At 41.8% G+C, this 15,885-nt stretch overlaps 1 pseudogene across 1 annotated transcript in view; it reads left to right on the forward strand.

The window, feature by feature from the left end:
• LOC147911561 (uncharacterized) overlaps positions 1–15,587 on the forward strand; it is a 76,851-nt pseudogene extending 61,264 nt beyond the window's left edge. The window contains exons 8-10 of the transcript XR_015550849.1: positions 2,105–2,384; positions 9,512–9,614; positions 15,373–15,587. The product of XR_015550849.1 is annotated as an uncharacterized LOC147911561 (transcript). The remainder of the gene's footprint in view (positions 1–2,104; positions 2,385–9,511; positions 9,615–15,372) is intronic.
• Positions 15,588–15,885: the final 298 nt, after the last annotated feature.

Here is a 15,885-nt window from a genome sequence, read left to right on the forward strand (position 1 = left end):
GGCCTGAAAATCAAGAGACAGAGTCCAGAATGACATGTCAGACATGACCACGATAGAAACATCTTACTGTGATCCTGAATTAATGTCTTGCTTAAACGTTTTCAGTCAGAAGAATGACCTAAAACATCCAGGAGACTTTAAATGGAAATATTATTTCAGGACTCTGGATTTTTTTTTTCTGGGAAGATTGGCCCTGTGCTACCATCTGTTGCCAATTTTCCTCTTTCTCTTTTTTCTCCCCAAAGCCCCAGTACATAGTTGTATATCATAGTTGTAGAGTTGTAGTTCTTCTATATGGGACACTGCCTCAGTCAGGTCCGTGCCCAGGATCGAACCGGCGAACCCTGGGCCACCAAAGTGGAACACGTGAACTTAACCACTATGCCCCTGACCGGCCCTGGATATATTTTAAAGACCACAGACAGAATATACCCAATGAGAGATTATACTAATTGTTTATCATTGCATTCATGCTAACATTCTGAATCTGGCATGTAAAAGTGTCCTAGATAAAATAATAGTGGGGTTGACATTATTTTTCATCACCATCGTGCACCTTTACTTTTTGTTCTAGTTAGCAGATATCTGACTTAATAAAATACAAAGGTTAGTTATGAGCAGAGACAGATGTAGACATATCAAAACAGTCGTTTATTTTTCATCAAAGTCAAAAGCAAACTAAAACAAAGAAACAAATAAAACTCCATACACTGGATTGCCACTTAATTTAATTTTATGTTATCCCAGAGTCCTGAAGATTTGTGTACACATTAGTACAAATATCTAGCATACATATATGTCTTAGGCCATTACCAGTGAATCTGTTCTTTCAGAAAGCGTCACCGAATTATACATTTAAAATCAGCATAAAGAAAATGAAAAAGGAGCCATTTTTATTAGTTGACTTGTTTACTCAGCAAACACTTTCTAAATACCTACTATGTGCCACTCTGCTAGGTTATGGTAATACAATGACAAGTAATACACAGCTCCTGCCTTCAGAAATGTTGCAGTCTAATGGGGGCATCAGACCCAAACACTTATAAAGCAATGTGAAAGTGTAGTGAAATAGACATGTACAGGATCTTATGAATGATTGAGAACTCTGCTCCGAGCAGTCACTGCTGGATTCTAAGGTAACATTGATTAGCTGAATTAAGACCACCCACATAAGGAACCACACTGCGTGGTAGAGTGCATATAGCTGTTCTGCCTTTGCCTGGTGAAGGATATGGCTGTGTTCAGAAGTACACTGTTTTAGCTCATGCGGTTTCATTTATAGCATTGACAGGTAGATGTGATAAATATCAAAGTTTTCCAAAATGAGTTACTAAACTTCCTTCTTCCTGCGAAGTTCTAACCCAAAATTGTTCAGTAAAGGAGAATTACCAGGGCCCAGGAAGAGGTTTGGGTACTAGCCAGAATTCTTATGAGTAACTGAGTGAAAAGTGTTTTCCTCATCAAAGTATTTTGCCTTCATTTTCTGAACTAAATGGAGGCAACTGACAGTGTTTCTGATGGTTGTTGCTGCTGATGGTGGTGGTAGTGGTGGGGATGGTGGTACGAGATTTCTCTTTTTATTTTAGTCAACCACAGCAGTGTTTCTCAGAAGCCATTTGATACACAAATATGGAGGTGAGAGTTGATCCATGCTGGTTTCTGAGAATCCTCCTCATTGCCTTTCTTGTGCCTTCCTTGAACTTTTTTATTTCAAGTTTTACAGCTAATTCTTCCATGGAAACAGACAAGGGACTAAAATAAAAAATAGAACCGTTGTCAAGTTACAGGGCTTCCAGCCCTATTCTATAAAGGCCTTTGCCTTATATTCCTCTAATCCCTTCACAGTAGTAAATGAAGGACTCTGGCCCCTCTTTTAATTGAGGGTGGAGCTTCCTTCTGACCTCATTTTAGTGGAGGGATTCTTTTCCTCATGAGGGCACCTCTTTCCAGCCTGAAGATGCCATCTGCGGAAGAAGATAGTGGTCCTTTGTCTCAACTGGGCACTTTGTAATTCTAAAGACCTTGAGTGTATGACGTATGATTCACTAAAGACCTCTTAGCCTCCCCAGGTGTGAGCTCTTCTGTTTTTGTTTTTGGTTTTCAGTGCTGGATCAGAGAAACCATGGAAGCCATAGAATATCCTGAGTGTATCCCAGAGCTACAGCTAGTGGGCCTAGAACTAAAGCCTGGAATTGGGGATGTCTGTCTGGGGTGGACAATGGCCTATTAGCAATTTAGCTCAGCTAAGACAGAATTCTGAGTGTGTTCTCAGCTCATTGCCACATTTCTACGTTTTCACAAAAATATGTTTAAAAGAAGAGCAGCATGGTACAGACCAAGGAGAACAGAGCAGAATACTGAGGGTGTGGTCAAGCTAGGGTAAGGTAAGTGGTTAGTGAAGTCTCCCAACCAAGGAAACCAGATAAACCAAAGGCATTTGACCGACCGAAGAGAAAACTCAAGACAGTGCTAAGAGTGGGAGGTAGTGAACAGCATATTAGGGGAAGAGGCAGAGCCCTGAGTGGCACTCAGAAGAGAGGCATCAATGATCTTCACGTTGAGGCTGCTGATGGAGCCATGAGCGTGAGCAAACAGAGCATAGACCTGCAGAGACAAAAATTCTGGAAGCTCGGAGATCTGTTTTGTATTGTCATTTTCCTATTATTTACATCCTTAAGTCTAAAATATTTCCCTAGGAGTGTGATAGCTGGAATGCTTCCTCAAGTTGACTATAAACACTATGAAGTGTAGGTTTTACTGAGAAAAAAGTACCAAACGATATCAATATTTTCCCCACAGCTCCAGAAAAAATGTGTCCACAAGCACAATTCTATCCTTGAATTGGCAACACAAGTGAAATGAATCATTTTCTGTCAGGGAATGTATTACTGAGTTCTCCGATTTATTTTTTTGGAACTTCAGTATTCTGGGTTCTGACATATGGCTTTGCTTTGGAAGTTAAGTAGAAGGCAAGGACCCTCACACAGCTATTGTGCACACTCAGTTGCAGTAGCTCCCATTCATTGAGATTTTAGCTCTGCAGGCAGCCAGCCTCCCACTGGGGCAGATGGTAGGGACAGGGGACTGACTTGGAAATAGGTGGTAGGAATGGAGGCCATTAAGGAAAGTCTGTGGATGATTAGAGGGAGGTTGAATGCCTTTCTTTCTGTATGGTTTTGAATTGAGTTGTGTCCCCACTCCACCCCACCCCAATTTTTATGTCAAAATCCTAACCCGCAGTACCTCAGAGTGTAACCTGATTTAGAAATAGGGTCATTGCAGATATAATTAGTTAAGATGAGATCATAATGACATAGGGTGGGCCCTAATCCAACCTGACTGGTGTCCTTATAAAAATGGAAAGTATGGCACAGACACACACAGGCGGAACACCAGGTGAAGATGAAGGCAGAGGTTGGGGTGATGCTTCTACAAGCCAAGCAATGCCAGAGATTGCCAGGAAACTACCAGAAGCTGGGGGAGAGGCATGGTAGAGATTTTCCTCACAGCCCTCAGAAGGAACCAATCTGCTGACACCTTGATCTTGGACTTCTAGCCTCCAGAACTGTGAGACTGACTATACATTTCTGTTGTTTAAGCCATTTAGTTTGTGGTACTAGAAAACAAATATGTGTATTGTTTGTGTTTCTTATCTGTCTCCTCCAATTCACTCTGCATTCATTGAGGTCAGGGACCATGTCCTGGTCATTTCCAAATCCTCGTCACATAGAACAGTGTCTAGCACACTTAGAGAGCCCCCAAAATGTTTATTGAATAAATAAGTAAATATATTGGTTTCTACCAATAACATTTGGATATCTCTCGATTAGCAAAGCGTATATTCTATTCTCCCAATTCTCAAACTTAGTTCAATTTAGTAATTTGGACCCTGGGTTAGGTTCAGGGTGGCCTCCCTTGATTACCCCTTCTTCTCCCCAGATCCTACCACTGCCCTTCATTCAGCTATTTCTGTATTTAAAAGTTAAACATAATAATTTTCATAGTATCTACAGATAAGTGAAATTTTTATACCACTGTTCTAGGAAAGCCTTCATTTACGATAAAATTTGTATAGGTTGTATCAAACGTTGGGTTAGGATTTTCTTCAGGGTAAAAAAGCAATTTTTTTTATTGATGGACAAATAAAATCAAGGATTGATTTTAATATAAAGATGTCTACTCATTATAGAGATGTGTCTTGAGTAAATAAAGAACATTAAGTGGACAATTTACTTAGAGCAAAGTGATAGCTTATCCAAAACATTACCATAGATGCAGATCCTATCATCTAGACTGTGGAAACTAGCTATACAAGATTATAGTGATGTCTGAGTGAACTGAGATATTTTTGAACTATAAGTGAAAATGTAGGTCCTTAAAAGTAAACTGGAAAACTTTTCCCCCAGATGCAAGCAATGAAAATATGCCAACTGGCCATATGTGGAAATCTCGGCATCTATTTACTTGAGTTTTAGCCTTTGTACCAAGTAGTTGAGAAGCAGAGGGGAAGGAGCCTTACTGGAGGCTCCAAAGGGGACAAGATGACATAGGGGACACAGGGAAGAGGGGAAGAATTCTGGGTCAGAGGTGGACGGGATATCTTTCTGTAAGAGTCCTCTGAACCCCTGACTTAGGAGTCTCTTGTGAAAGCTTGGAGATCAACTGAAATATCCTTACACCATGATAACTTGGAAACGTTTTCAACTTCGTATCTTTTGTGTGTTTCAGTTCCTGGGGTTCTTTGTGTTTGTCTGGTTATGTTTCTTCTAAAAGAGGGAAACAAAGATAAACACTTCCATTAAATTCCTGGTCCAGTTAAATATATGATGGACAGCATGATTTTACATAAACTTCCCTCTGAAAACTCATTTGCTTGAATTATGGTTGTTTTAAGTGGAGTTATATGTTTTGCTTGAACGTTTAGACTTGTCAAAATGGCTGCACAAAAGCTTTTATGCTGAATTACATGTCTCAAGTTGCAGTTCAGTAAAGGATTTTCAGAGAAAAGGGAAGGTCATATCCCTATGTGGTCAGAGGTGACTCTACGCTGGCTTTTCTCTCCGTGTTTACTGTGTAAGATTGCTCTAACAGTGTGAATTAGAGGCACTAGACTCAAATCTGTTTTAAGAACATTCCAGATTTACTGTACTAAAAATGGTGAGATAAAATTTTCTGTAAGCTTTCCCACTTGCTACATGGCATTTAAGAGAAATTCACTCAGTTGAAGACAGTATCTTGTGAAACCTAAAACCAAACGAAAAGACTTGGAAGGAAGCATCTTCTGACTGGGATAGTCAAATGTCTGTGGTGTCTATTCGATGGTGCAGCAAGCGAAAGAGAACTCCTTGGTTTTCCTTGTCCCTAATCTAACCTCGGTTTCTAGGAATTAAAAACAGAAGGGCAGTTTGCAGCTCAGAGAATTCTCCTTAACAACTTCAGCTGGACGGAGCCCAGAATCTGGCTCTGGTATATAAAATTACACTTTTAACTGTATGTGAGGATATTAACACTCGCTTTTGCCAGTTTCAAACAGACTTATATATGTGGTATACACATAGATATTGAATTTTCTAAGACATTTACTGTTAGAAATGCCTTTTAAACCCCTGGACTAAAGGTGCGTTAGTGTGGAATACCATGATTCCACACATTTGACTCCATTTTACTATGCCCCATTTATTTATAAATTTCTGTATTCATTCACTCACTCAATAGTTACTTAATTTATTTATTACCTAAATGTAACAGACTTACTGAGAAGTACACAAATCTTACATGAGTAGCTCAAAAATCTTTTATAAAGGGGACACATCTGTAAACCACCACCTAAATCAAGATATCAAACACCAGCACCCTGGGGCCGGCCTGGTGGCATAGTGGTTAAGTTCACACGCTCGGCTTCGGTGGCCCAGGGTTCACAGGTTCGGATCCCAGGTGCAGACCTACGTACCACTTATCAAGCCATGCTGTGGTGGTGTCCCACATATAAAGTAGAGGAAGATGAGCACAGATGTTAGCCCAGGGCTAATCTTCCTCAGCAAAAAGAGGAAGATTGGCAACAGATGTTAGCTCAGGGCTAATCTTCCTCACACACACAAAAAACCCCACCAGCACCCCAGAAGCCACCTTGAGTCCCCTCCATGGACTTACCTCCTCAAAGGTAACAACCGTTAAGACCTCTGTCACTGTAGACTAGTGCTGCTGGTTCTTGATTTCCATAGAAATGGAATCATGCAACTCGTACTGCTTTTTTCTCTAGCTTCTTTTGCTCAGTATTGTGTCTGGGAGGTTCATCCATGTGATTGCATGTGGCAATAATTTGTTCTATTTCATTGCTTTGTAGAATTCCATTTTGTGTATTTTAAAATTTACGTTCCATCCTATGGCTGACGCATTTTGGGGTTATTTACAGTTTTAAGCTATTAAGAATAATGCATCTGGGGCTGGCCCAGTGGTATAGCAGTTAAGTTCACACACTCTGCTTTGGCAGCCTGGGGTTCGTGGGTTCGGATCCTAGGCCTGAACCTACACACCGCTCATCAAGCCATGCTGAGGCGGCGTCTCATATAAAGTAGAGGAAGATGGGCACAGATGTTAGCTCAGGGCCAACCTTCCTTAGCAAAAAGAGGAGGATTGGCAACAGGTGTTAGCTCAGGGCCAATCTTTATTAAAAAAAAAAAAGAAGAATGTATCTATAGACGTGCTTGTGTGTGTGTTTGGTGCACATGAGTGTGCATGTCTGCTTAGGATTAGAATGGCTGCATATAGGATACACATTTGTTCAGCTTAGAAGATACTGCCAGACAGTTTTCCAGAGTGGTTTTAAAATTTTACATTCCCACCAACAGTGTTTAAGAGTTCCAGTTATTCTGTATCCTCACCAGTGCTTTATAGAGTCAGTGTGTTTTCTGCTTTTTTTTATGACTTTTATTTTGCTATTCTTGGGGATATGTAGTAATACTCCATTGTGGTTTGTATTTGGATTTCTCTGGGCACTAAAAATGGTAAAATTTTTATTTGCTTGTTGGCCATTTGGGTAGGCTCTTTTATGAAGTGCCTGTTAATGTCTTTGCCATTTTCAAAATTGGGTGGTCTCTCTTTTACTTTCTGATTTGTAGGATGCTTTTTAAAAAAACATGAATTCTTTGTTAGATATATATTACAAGTGTATCTTTTATGATAGCTTATCTTCACTCTTTATGATGGCTTTTGTTTCTTTCTTTTTTTTTTTTTTTTTGGTGGGGAGGTTTGTCCATGAGCTAACCTGTACCAATCTTCCTCTATTTTTTGTACGTGGGACGCCACCACAGCATGGCTCGATGAGCAGTGTGCAGGTCCACGCCGGGATCAAACCTGTGAACCCCAGGCCTCCGAAGCAGAGTGTGTGAGCTTAACCACTCGCCACCGGGCTGGCCCCTTTTCTTCCTTTTCTAAAGCTTCAGTTCGTGGTTGTGTATCTTAGTTGTTAGTTTTAGTTCTCTCGTGAGCTGCCACCATGGTATGACAACTGACAGGCGCGTGGTGTGGTTCCACGACTGGGAAACAAACCCAGGCAGCGGTGGCGAGAGTGCCAAATCTTAACCACCAGATCACCAGGGCTGGCTCTGTGATATCTTTTGATCAATTTATGTTCTTACTTTCAATGAAGCCCAATTTATTAATGTGTTCCATTACTGTACGTGCTTTCTTTTGTCCTTTTAAGAAATATTTACATAATCCAAGATGGTGAAGATGTTCTCCTATGCTATATTCTGGAAGCTTTGTCATTTTACCATTCACGTTTATGATCCATCTGGTAGTGATTTTTGTGTGTGGTGTGAGGTAGGAGTTGAGGATCATTGTTTTCTTATATGGGTTTATTGCTAGCTATGTGCCCTCTTTTTAGCAGAGAGCTGCTTTACTTTGTCTAGAAGCAAAAACCTTCCTTTGGACTCACACCCTTAAACAAAATATGACAGAGAAACTCTATTTTGAAACTGAAGAGAGGAAGTGTCCTTGTGCCTTGAGGGAAGTGTGGGGTTCTTTTGGTTGTTGGTTTGAGGTAGGTTTGAGGCAGCATGAAGATAGTGCCAACAGCATTTTCAACTGCTCAATAACCACATGTGACTAGTGGCTGCTGTGGATCTATAACATGTCCATCATCATGGAAAGTTCTTTTGGGCAGCTCTGTTCTATTTCTACTTGCTCTTTCACTCAACAGTATGTCCTGCAAACCAAGAGAAGCAAAATTTTTTTTGTCAAGCGTTGAAGCTGGACAATGGGCACATGGCCATTTGTTATACTATTTTCTCTGCCTCTGATTGTTTAATATTTCTATAATAGAAATTTAAGAAAGTAATACATTTTGGACAACTTTCCAAGTCAGTCCATATAGACCTAACTCATGCTTTTTAACAGCTGCATAGTATTCCGTTGTATCCATGAGCTATAGATGCACCAGAGATAGCGAGGTAGCCAAAGATCAAACAAAAACTCCACACTCCCCTTTCTATGGTGTGGAATTGTCACTAGGAGGCAGCTGCCCAACCATGGACTACATTTCCCAGCTCACCTTGCTTCCAGGTATGGTCATGTGACCGTGAGTAGAAGTGACATGTGTCACGGCCAGGCCTAGGATTTTATGAAGTGGGTGTGCCTTCTCCACTGTTTCTTTCCCCTTCTGCCGCTGTCTGCAGAAGACTCTGAGACCCTAAGCTTGGCTGAGCCACAATACAGAAGGATCTGGGTCCCTGAATCATCGCGTGGAGGAAAGCCACTCACTAGCCAGAAATATCTGCATTGGACTATTAAACAAACAAGAATTAAATTTCTTTTTATTAAGCCACTGACAGTTTTGGGTTTATTTGTTACAGTAGCTAGAGTTATTCTCACCAACACAACAATTGACCCAACCAGTCCTGAGTGTAAACAAACATTTAGTTTATACCAGGTTGTTACCAGGATAGTACTAACATGCACACCCTTGAGTGTATAGTGAGATATCTCTCTATGTTATATGACTATTTCTTTGGAGTAAATTCCTGGATGAAGAATTGCTGTGTCAAGTGTATGTGCATTTTTATAACATTTTACTAAGGGTAATATATATATATATATATAGAAAAGTGCAACTATCATAAGTGTACAGTTCAATGAACTCTCACAAAGTTAATACACCTGTGTTTATGGATTTTTAATCCTGATGGTACCAAATTTTCTCAAAGGTTAAGCCTTTTGAATTCCCGTTTATAAATTCCTTGTACATCCCTCTACCATACTTTTCTCACACTCTCTATGTGGGGCATATATTCTTTATTTATCCACCTAACTTACCCATGCTGTGCCAGGCTTGGGCGGGGTCGCAGAACTATGGAGATTAGCTCTTTCTCACCAACCAAAGGCTGTCTGGGCTCAGGTTTATTAAAAATTTTTATTAAAGACTTTTTTATTATTTAAAAAATGATAGTTTTTTTAAATCAAGGATGACCTTTTTGGAAATATATTGACGTAATTTTCTCTTTTCCACTTATAGGGATGTGACCCCCCCCTCCTCAAACCCATTCTGCCAAAGGATTTCATCTCATTCAGGAAAATTTCAGATGTCTTAGCTGCAGACACACAATGACAGCCAAACGGTAATGTTCAGATTTTCCTTATCAAATTGGGTTTTTTAGTTCCCAAGAAGACAATAGTCTTGAAAGCAAAGCCTTACAAGATGCATAAGTTTGGGGGGTCTAAAGTACAGAATGGTAACTATAGTTCACAATACTATATTATATTCTTAAAAGTTGCTGAGAGTAGATCTTAAATGTTCTCACCACAAAAAAATGGTAATTATGTGAGGTGATGAAGGTCTTAGCTAATGCTATGGTGGTAATCATTGTGCAATATATAACTGTATCTAATCAACACATTGTATGCCTTACACTTGCACAATGTTATATCTCAATAAATCTTATTTTTCAATAGCCAGGCTTGGAGGACTGGAAGATAGAGATTTCATTAAGCTGTGGTGTAGAGAGGACTCAGGATATGATGTAAGGGATATACCTGTTATACAGGCAGAAAGAAAACTGTGGGAAGCTAAAAGAGAGATAAGACGAAGAAGACTCACCAGGATTCCTGCTTCTCTGCCATCTCACCTCAAGGCTAAATGTAAGTGGAGATGGGTCACCTCAGAGACTTCCAGATAGGAGTGGGTGAATTTAGGGGCATCAAGGCTAAGGGGTGACTTCTCCCAACAAAAGCTTTCTTTCTGCTGTTGCCACATCCCAACATGGTGCGGGGGCCAAGGATTAGACACAGCAGACAGGGAGAGCTAGTAGGTGATCCAAGAAAACTCTTCTGGTTTCTGTAGCCTGGACATGGACACCAGGAGCTACTGCATGGACCCCTGGGAGATGCCGAGGCTTCTGAGAGGATTGATGGATAAGCAAGAACCAAGGTAGGACCATGCTCCATCAGTAGACAAAGCACCCCACCTGGAGTCCACACTTCACAGCTGCAAGATCCCATAAGCTGCACCTACACCAACACCCAGATGCCGTCTTGGGAGGAACAAGAGCAGGGTGAGAAATTTTGAAAGATTAAGTCTTCACACAATATAAACTGGGTTTTCCAAGTAAGACTAAACCGAAAAACTGAGACACTGAGAACACTAAGAGCTGACAATGTTTTCCTCCTCTATCCAACAGGAGCTTATATGGAAGATGAGAATTCTTAATTAAACATAAAAAATGTATTTTTTCACATTGAGTTGTAGTTTGATTAAATTTCATCCCAATACCCACCACACTACCATTTATGAAGTTCTTATTACACATACCAGGTGGTTTACAAAGTTACCTCTTTTGATTCAAGATTCACAACATCCCTGTGGGATAGGAACCTTGTTATCTGTATTTCATAGCTGAGGAAACTGAAGATCAGAGAGGTTATGTGACTTGCCTGAGGTCACATAGCAAGTCCAAGGCACAAAGGAAAGAGCCTGGAGTGGGAACCAGGAGACCTGGAAGTTATCCTTTGTTCTGCCACTAACTAGCTCTCAGCAAGTGACCAGCTGTCAGCCTCTGAACAAAAGAATCTCCTCTCCAGAAAACGTCCTCCCACCACATTGGACATATGGATTCTCTTGGACCAACTTACGCCATGCCGCTGATTCCGGTGGGGTTGATGCGAATATTCCGCAGCTACATATACTACAACCCCCTGTGTAGAAAGAAAAGAAAACTACCGTGAAGCAGCAAGAAGCTTTTTGGGCTCAACCTTAAAAATTACTCCTGGCATGGCCTCAGGTTTGATGAGCTTACATGAGAGACCCAATTGAGTGAGAAACATACATTATTTCACATAATCTTCACAGCCACCATTCCTGCTTTTCTGCACTTTATTTTGGTTTTTCATTTTGATTGTATTCATTTTCTTTTCAATTACAAAAATAGCTCCAGCCGGTTTTCAAAGACGTACAATAAAACACGCATTCTCAAAAGGAATGACATCTCCCCCAAAAGGGCAAAACTTGGTTCTTTTGGGAAAGATGAAAAAAATCTTACTCTTTTATGTATAATACACATATAGATATACATATAATACACAAATAGATGTACAGTCTATCTGTGGTATTAAAATTTCATGAAATGGTAGGGCAATTAGTTTTTTTAAATATCTAAAAGGCAGTGTAGTCCTCCAGCATTTAGCTCTTCTCCAACATCATCATCATCATCATCATCATTATCCCTCACCACCGTCATCATCACCTTCATCACTACCACCATCATCATCTTCATCAGCACCACTGCCACCTCCACCACTACCATCATCATCCTCTTCATCATCACCACCACCACCATCATCACCACCACCACCACCACCATTATCATCACCCTCACCTTCAACATCATCAAAGTCATCATCACTACTCTTTGCTGGTTGACTTCAGGGCATAATGAGGGGTGCTAATGGCTAATACCAGTGCTGACACCCCAAAGCAACAACGCTGCATTCCTGCATTTGGAGTCCATGACTTATCTGCTCCTTCTGATGAAGCCTTCCAGTCAACCAGTTCCACAGACCCAAACTCCCAACACTCCAACTCACCATCACTAACTGAAATTCTCTTGCTCATGAATTATCTTAGAGGCAACCGAGTATCGTATTTAAGCATACCAAATCTGGCATCAAAATATGCGGGTTTAAAAATCTGGCTTCACCAATTACAGACCATGTGGCCTCAGGGAAGTTATTTAATATCATCATACCTAAGTTTCTTCCTTCATAAAATAGGAGAAACTCTACAACAACAGAGAAACCCACACTTGTCACTTAGAAAAGATCCCTCATTCTTAGATTTGAACCCATGACCCAAACTCACAAGACATGTCAAGGAAACCACAACATAGAAGATAAACAATACCAAGAAAAACTGATGCCTAAAGAAGAAGCAATAAGAGGACAGACAGAAAGTCTCCATCTCATTGTTCTGATCTCAGCACAAATATCATCCCCTCAGAAATGTCTTTCCTGACTTCCGCCTTCAATACAACCCCCAGTCACACTCTATAACAACTTCTTTCATAGCACTTATTATTACCTGAAATGCTTTTGTTTATTATTTGTGGTAGCATAGTGTAGTGATAAAGCATACAGACTCTGGACCAGACTGCCTGGTTTTAAACCCTGACTCCACCCTTCCCAGCTAAGCTGTCTTGGGCAAGATATTTAATCTCTTTTGCCTCAGTTTTCTCCTTTGTAAAATGGAGCTATTGATGACCCAATATCAGAGAAATTCTGTGGAGGTTGAGTGCATTCTATATTTGAGGAACTTAGAATGATGGTAAGTGGGTGGTTGCTGTTACTGTTAGTGGATTCTTTTCCGCCCACCCCCTCCCACTAGGATGTTAGCCCCACGGGTAGGAACCTCATCTGTTTATTCACTTCTCTATCCTCACTGCCTAGAACAGCTCCTGATACATAGTAGGTACTCAGGAAATACATGTCAAGTGAATGGCTATAAACGAAATCTGCCCTGACAGATGGAATTCCCTGAGCTAGAGTGATTTTTGTCGAAGGTCCCCCAATAAAGGTGTTTGCAGTGTCCAACCCACATTTATGACCTCTTGGCTGGACGGTCCATGGCCCTCCTTTTCCTACAGCCTGTTTCCAGCCCAGGTTTCCCAGAGTACCCCATTCAGCCTCACACTCACCCCAGAAGAGGAGCAAGCTGAAGGTCCACATCGTGCTGCGTTTCTGTCACTCAAAGAGGAAACTTTTCTCTGTTCTCCAGGTTTTCAATTACAGGAAGTGCGGGAAGAGGGCAGGGGTGGAGCTGGAATTGCTCAACACTGTGAGAATATCATGACCTTTTTTGCTGAGTTGCTCCCACTAAATGAGGACAGTGTGGCAAACCCCTTATTTTCTCCTCTCATCACTGTGAAGAAAAATTGGTCTGGCTGCTGTGTCACTATGTTATCTCTCTCCATGTCTCTCTCCTTCCCTCCTGCTCTCTTTTTCCTTTCCCCACCAACATCTACCTCCCATCTCTCATCACCTTCCTCCATTGCACCCAATGATAAATGGGCTTCCACCACTTGACTCCAATGAGGCAAGCCCCAACTCAAGGGTCTCTTCCCAGCCTGCTCCATAAAAATAACCACCATAGCCATCATGTACCAGGCACTGTGTAGACACATTGCCAACAAAATTTAATTTCATCATCATGTCAACATCGTAAAGTAGGGATTCCCACCCTCACCTATTTTACCAAAAATTACAAAAGGAAACTGAGGGTTGGAGAAGAGATGTGACTTGTCCAAGATTACTTGGACCTGAGATTTGAATCCAGGACCCTCTGAATCCAAAGTCTAGAGTTTAATCATTTCATCTGCCTTCAGCTCTCCACTATATCTGATCATATCCATCATCACCTCAATGCACAACAACACTCCCATCCCATTCCCAGCTTCCCAAGCCAACCCAACACACACACATGCAATCTAATAAATATGGAGGTCTAGTAACACCTTAGTTCAGGTCCCCAGAAGCAGAAGCTGAGACAAGAATTCTGGTAAGGGTAGATCTGCAAAGAGGGCCACCAAAACTCCAGCTGGTGAGGGGTAAGTGAGATAGGGAAGGAAAGAGCCCACAGCAGGTGTGTTATCAAGCAGGTTACACAGTGAGAAACTGGATCTTAATCTCCCTGGCACCTCTGGAAGGCAGCATAGAGTGCACTCTTCAGAGTTATCCCAACTGAGGGCCGAGGCAACTGGAGTGTTTATCCACCAGCTCCTGTCACTCACAGATTGAGGCTCCAGAGTGTAACGCTCTTGATAACAAAATGCAGTGGCTGGCAGATGTCAGTCTAGTGTGTCCTGAGGGGTTGAGGGTCACGGGGGTGGGCAGGCACCAAGAGTATCTGCTACAAGCTAAAAAACGAGATGGAAAGACCAGCCCCAAGTTCTTGGGAAGAAAAGCCCCACTTGTCTTTGCATTCTCCCTTTTGATCTGTGCAAGGCAAGATACCCATCCTGGAGTTATGATCACTGAAGCAGATTCATCAAGGGACCCTGCCCCAGTGAGGCTGCAGTTAAGAGCCAGCATGAAAATACAGCAAATTCCACCAAGAAGGAGGATAAACAGAGCTGTGCTGTGTTTGAGAAGCACTGGAGGGTAAAAGCAGACTCTGGAACCAGCTTGCTGAGGGGTTCAAATCCCATTTCCACTGCTTGCCAGTCATGTGTTGTCCCGGGCAACTTCTGAATCTCTCTATGCCCCAATATTCCCATCCATGAGATGGGCCCAGTAATGGGAGGATCTACTTCGTGTGGCTGACATGAACATCCGAGGAGCGGTCATATGTGACGTGCCTGGAACAGAGCCTGGCACACAGGAAATCTCCAAGCGTTGGCTATCACAGTGAGAGGGTCTGAGGTCAGACAGACCTGGGATCAAATGCTGACTCTGCAAGATATTCCCAAAGTGACCTTGGGAGATGACTTGCCTGTCTGGGCTTCAGTTTCTTCATCTGGAGAATAGGAATAACAATAGGTCCTGTCCCAAAGGATCGCTGTGGAAGGGATGCAGTAATGTCTGGTAACATTGCTACCCGGGAGGGGATGCTGGGACTTGCACTTTCTTCTATAATCCTTGTGCAATGCATCCAGGAGTGTGGACCCTAGAGGCAGAAAGACCAACGGGGTAGCTTTAACAGATGTCCACAAATTCTTTGATACTCCTGCGTTCAAGAGGGGGAGTCTAATTCCTCTCTGCTTGAGTGTGAGCTGGATTTAGTGACTTGCTTCTAATGAACAGGAAAAGGAGGATGTGACATTGTGTGACATCTGAGACACCTGAGGTTGTAAGAGTCATTGTGGCTTCCTCCGTGCTCTCTCTTTGCAGGATCACTCACTGAGGGGAGCCCGTCTCCACGCTGTTGTGACACTCAAGCAGCGCAGTGGCGAGGCCCCTGTGAGGAGGAACTGAGAGCTCCAGCCCTCTGCTCGACCGCCACCTCGTTAGAGACCTCAAGCTAGAACCACCGAGCTAAGCCACCTCCAGATGCCTGACCCCGATACAGCATAAGAAAATAAAAATATGTTGTTTAAAGTTGTTAAGTTTTGGAGTAATTTGTTACACAGCAAGAAGTAACTAACACACTGAGAAGCAACGTTTCCCCATCAGTAAAATGACGATAATAACTTCATAAGGTTTGAGGTTTCATGTGAGAAAATCAAAAAATCCTGCATGACAGGTTAAATGCTCAAGAGTATTAGTTACTGTTGTCAATATCATTATCCCACTATGCCAAATGGCTACAGCTACTCATAGGAGGCATGGTACCAGCCACAATTGAATTGAAGAGGTCGCCAAAGATCATTTCATCCAGTATCTTCTGAAGTGGGTGAAAGGGTT

This window comes from Ceratotherium simum, unplaced genomic scaffold, assembly GCF_057802395.1.
Source record: "Ceratotherium simum simum isolate JZ-2026a unplaced genomic scaffold, ASM5780239v1 HiC_scaffold_43, whole genome shotgun sequence".
Lineage (NCBI taxonomy): Eukaryota > Metazoa > Chordata > Mammalia > Perissodactyla > Rhinocerotidae > Ceratotherium > Ceratotherium simum.